Consider the following 5,774-nt stretch of genomic DNA (forward strand, 5'->3'; position numbering starts at 1 on the left):
TGAGGGTGTCACTATCTCCAATTTATGGAGGTTTCTAAAATTCTGACTCAATCATCAACAACATTAATCGAGTGGCTCCCATGTATCAGGCACTGAAATCACAAACAGGTAAACACACATAGATTTTAATAGATAAGGATTTATACTTCTCATGGTTCTTCATGAAGTCTTAGCCCTTATATAAAGGAGAAAATATGCTTTATGAAAAAATAAATTTTTCATTTCCACACTGTAGGTATTTAATACTTGCTGCATTTGGAATCAGTGCTGATATGGCTTTATGAGTCAGTTATTTCCATATGGATTTAAAAGGACAGTCTGTAAAATTTGACAGTGTGAGTCTTTCTTAATACTGAAAATCTGGAAAGAATTACAAGGAAACATCATTCAAGTATAAGATGCCAAGTCATATCATGTCTATTTATATAAGACCATGAGAAAAGTAAAAAGCCATATTTACAAATTGCATATTTACACTTGTTCTTTCATGCTGAGTACTTCTGATATGAACAAATGTTACATTCAACACTTATTGTTTCCCATATCAAACTATGTTTCTGACCTTATCCTTCAGTACATAATACCAGGACAAACAAAAATAATAAAATGAGTCTAAAAAAGTGGTAATTAGACAGTAATCCTATTTTAACATATTAAATTAATGCTATTTAACTGCATGAACTATTTTGTTAAATAAATACTCTAAGTTAAGATAAATAACCCTAAAAAAAGGTTATAAAGACAAAGATCTATAGAGGGATGTCATATTATTTGGAAAATAGTTCAGAGCCTTTGAACAACTTTGTTCAATTCATAGTCATAATCAATAACATTTATGGAATTTTAGATACTTTTGTGGGGGAAACTATTTAAAAAAAATTTTTTTTTAAGATTTTATTTGCGAGAGAGAGAATAAGAGACAGAGAGCATGAGAGGGAGGAGGGTCAGAGGGAGAAGCAGACTCCATGCTGAGTAGGGAGCCCGATGCGGGACTCGATCCCGTGACTCCAGGATCATGACCTGAGCCGAAGGCAGTCGCTTAACCAACTGAGCCACCCAGGCGCCCTGTGGGGGAAACTATTTTAGTAATGTGGTGCTATGTACATGGCAGAAAAGTAGGGAAGGTGAGGGGCAAAATGTATGAATGATTAAGACTATGAACTCTGGTACTCACTTCCTCAGCAGATATACAAAAATTGTAATGATACAGAGATTAGCATGGACCCCACACAGGGATGTCACTGCACATTTGTGAAGCATTCCATATCAAAAAAGAAAAAAGGTGGGCTCTGGAGCTTTTACACTTGAGTAGAACTCTAGGTGCATGATTCTGAGCAATTTATATAACTTTTCTGCACCTCTGTATCTGTTTCTTCATTTGTAACATTGGGTCAACAATATTTCCTTTGTCACAGGACTTTTGAATATGAAATGAATTAATTTCTCTTAGGGCAGTACTTGCCCTTTAGTAAGTGCTAAATGTTTGCTTTATTATTAAATATATCTGCTACAGAATGATTGAAATTCATAAAACAAATGCAGAGGTAGGTTCTAACAGGAAACACTTAAGCCAAAGACAATAAGGAAGATCCATGCCAGTAGGGAGATTTTTGAACCATTTTGGGGACTAAAAGCAAGTTTTGGGAAAGGAGAAAATAAAATAATACTTATTGAAAATCTACCATGCACTAGGTACTTTGCATACATGATTTCATTTAATTCTCCCTACAGTACAACAAGCTTGAGGAAATTGTCACCATTTCAAAAAGAAAAATAGGAAGGAAACATTAAATAAGTTGCTAATATTCTCTCTGCCCATAGAGTCAATCCAGAATCTAAACTGATATATATCTTGTTTTAAATTTTGTATTGCTATCATGTGTTGTTTTCACATAATGCTATAATTGCTGTCTCTTTCTAGAAACCCATATGGCATTCTGTTCAAAACCCTGAAGTATTAGGGTTTTAATATTCCCCATAAAATTCCTGTGCCAGTTTGGGGAAAAGATTCATTGTTTATCATCTTTATAATGCACCTAATGATGTTTTAGCTTATGGGTGGCAAGAATGATTATATCCATTAATGCACCAATTAATGTAAAGAAAAAAAAAGTGTCTCCATGAAAAAGAAACTGAGTTTCTTTCTTTCCAAATCCTTCCCTCCACTGCTCCTTAATCTCAAACCCATTTAAGCACAAGAGTGAAGTTGTTTAGGTGCAAGCGATAGAGAGTAATTAATGGATCATCATACTTATATGAGGAAAATAAAAACCGATTCACAGGCATGAGGTGATAACAGAGCTTGAAACACAGGAAGCCATTCCTCCGATAAGTCATGTGACTGATACCTGGGTGGAATTTTCTCTCTCTTCCTCAAGAAACCATGTATGACTGGAGAGATTATCAGACTTTGAAAATTTAAGATGTTTTGTATTTTAGTATGCAAACATAACCTCAAAATTTCTATTACTTTGTGTTAAAATAATTCTTTAGTGTGTCTATTTTTATGACCAGATTCAGTGAATGGACTTGCTATTCTTGGTGTAACAACACCAAATATTTTCACAGAACTGTTGTAATATTTTGTTCCAGAGCATTGTTGAGAGAAAAAAAAAATTAAGAAAAAATCAGGATTCAGGATTATGGTAAATATTTTAGTGTTTCATGTGGATTAAGTGAAGTAGAAAAACTGTTTCCAACCTCCTTCTCCTTTTCTGTCATTTCAACGAGAGTGAGCTTCATTCCCAGCTCACAGGTGCTCAGAGCCTCATCCTGCTCCAGTATGACCAAGACAACCAACCCTGATTCTCTAAAGAAGTTTCATCCTCCACAATGCTCTCTCCACTTGTGTTCAAATCTTTGAGGAGCCTGGCTTTCGTCTAGCTTTGATTCTGGAAAAGCCTTCATGATAAATTCAATGAAGTCTCTTATTTGTTAATCGTTCACTGTATGAACTTCCAAAAATCAGTACTTGTCAGTACATTCACTACCTGCATATTGATAGATGTATCTAATCACCCAATGACAAGAGAAAATTGAGTTGGGTGGAATTGGTTCTGCAATATCGCCCTTTTGCCGAAGGGCAAATACTTTGTAGAGTTTGCTCTGTCTGTTAACTTTCAAAGCCCTTTTTACAAGTAGCTGCCTATTCCCTCTTATGTAAGTCCAAACCTCCCTCTTAGTCCTTGACAGTGAGTTCTGTTTCATCCTGTTGAAAATTCTGTTAGCCTTACACTGGAATGAAGTATAAACACACCTACAGTGGCTTGTCTTTACTTCTTGTCCAGTGCTGCAGTACCTAACTTTGTAAGGACACTTGCTTATTTTATAAGCACATGGCAATGAACAAGTCCTGGTCTTAATGCTATCTACAAAAGAAACAAATGCTCTGGAAAAAAAAAAAAAAAGCAATAAAAATTTCACGTGAATAAAAATATCATCAGAGAGCAAGAGGTTTTAAAGGAACATTCAACCTGCTCTGATAAACAAGTGTTGTCAAAGAAAACATGTAATTTAATAGAAATATGATCGCAAAGACCAGCTGGCAAATGATATTTAAGAGAGAAAATTTCTTGACATTTAGGAAAGTGCAACTTTTGGAAGTCACTTTTCATGTAGTCACATATTCATTTTTAAGGTAATGACTAGTAAATTACAGTGACCCTTTATCTCATCAGACACTGTTCCTTTCCATAACTGATCACCTCTTCTTTTATATGTTTAGAGCTGGATTCTATATATATGCAACTCCTGAATGTAAAACTCCAGAAAAGAATAGTCCAGGGATAGAAGTGGATTCTGGTGCAAACTTTTTTTTTTAAAGATTCGTTTATTGCAAATATACCACAGAAGGGCCAAAGGCATTATGGAAAGCATATGTTTTCTATAAGTTAGTTTCAGGAGCTGTGCAAGTCTGTTTATTTGACTATCTATAAGAGATATAATTGCTAAATCAGGTGTCCCAGGTCCTAAAGCATTTGAAATACAAAGAGGATAACTCTTTTCAAAAACAATGAAAAAATAAACATTTTAATTTCATTTGTTTTTGTATGAAATATTAGAGTTAGGAATAGTAAAGAAGAGGAATGGTGGGACTTGTTGAAATTTTACTTGTAAGTATGGATAAATAAATAAAGAAGGTGTGTGACCGTATATGCGTATGAAACATATTCATACAAAATCATATAAGCTCTGCTGAAAAGTTTAAAACTCAGTGTAACTTCCAATATAAATGATTTTTATTAAAATTTATTCCTAATTTCCTTTTTTCACCCTCTAATTTAGGACATAGCACAAATTCCTACTGAAATGGGGTAAATCAGAAGTTTATTGTTCGGAGACATTCAGCTCTTGTTTTCTCTGCTGACACCACCAATATGAATAATGACAAGACCAGTGATGAGGTTGTTTTTGTGATGCAAATCTCTCCATAGGGAGAATACTATAGTCATCATGAGTTTATTTCACAATTCAGCTTCTTTCTCTAGAAAGCCACTATAATGAGATCGACTGTGCCCTTTCTCTAGACTGGAAAGTAAAATTCCAGTGGATCACAGCATGATTGATTTGGGTCCCTCAGCCATCCTGGTCATGAATGCCTAAGGACTGCAGATTCAAGCAGAGTTTGCATCTCTTATTGTGATGGTCAAAATGACCAAGACGACTCCACTGTGGTTTAGTTCATTTTAAAAATGTTGAAAATCTGCCAGTTTATGTTTTTGGAAGAAAATATAGGTCAAATTTCAATACAACTAGATTCACTTCATAATAATCTATTTATCTTCTTATATCAACACAATTATTTCATCTATTAAGTGAATTATCACATAACCCCCTTCCCCACCTACTTACTTCCTCCTTAATCTTCCCTTTGGAGCTAATCTCTATGACATTATTTAATAATTATTGATAAACAATAGGTTTCTCAACTAGATTGTGATCTCTTTGGGGTCTGGGGTTTTAGGACTGGCAATATCTACAGAACTGGAAAAGTGTTTGGGATATAACACATATTCAATAAACCCACTCCCCACAACAAGTAATAATGTATCAAATGTATTACAATGCTAATTAAAAATAGCTTTTGCTTGTATTATACTACATTATAATGTACTATATGTGTTATATATATTATACCAGAAGAATTCAATCTTCTAGTCTTTGCCAATGTCTATATAGGCATGTGAAAAAGAGCTTAAAACAAATACCTGGACAGATAATTTCCCAGTGCAATTGATCACAGAAAACATTTTTATCAAGCAATTTATGGGACAATAATTCTGCAGAACATGCTTCAGGATATGCTCATCTGAACATTTATTAGTAATATTCATTTGGATCATGTTGCACATAACCATGAATTATATGATCAAATATTCATTTAACCTGTCAAATCATTAAGATGAATATACTTTCTTTCTTTCTTTTTTTCTTTCTTCTTTCTTTCTTTCTTTCTCTCTTTCTTTCTCTCTCTTTCTTTCTTTCTGAGAGAGAACAAGAGTGGGGAAAGGAGCAGATGGGGAGTGCAGATTCTGCACTGAGCATGGAGCTCAATGTGGGGCTCCATCTCACAACCCTGAGATCATTACCTGAGCCAAAACCAAGAGTCAGACACTTAATCGACTGAGCCACCCAGGCACCTCAAGGGAAATATACTCTTATATGTGTTTCTCTATGTGTTACACACTCTCACCCATAACCCCCACACATGCGTACAGAGATAGTAAAGGGCTTTACAGATATCGTTAATCATGGTTTACACATGGCAATTGTGT

At 34.6% G+C, this 5,774-nt stretch overlaps 1 pseudogene; it reads left to right on the top strand.

Moving 5' to 3' along the window:
• Positions 1-1,170: 1,170 nt before the first annotated feature.
• Positions 1,171-1,271, top strand: LOC115939625 (U6 spliceosomal RNA; annotated as a pseudogene).
• Positions 1,272-5,774: the final 4,503 nt, after the last annotated feature.

This window comes from Leptonychotes weddellii, chromosome 2, assembly GCF_054177405.1.
Source record: "Leptonychotes weddellii isolate Sample4059 chromosome 2, ASM5417740v2, whole genome shotgun sequence".
In the NCBI taxonomy this organism is placed as follows: Eukaryota; Metazoa; Chordata; class Mammalia; order Carnivora; family Phocidae; genus Leptonychotes; species Leptonychotes weddellii.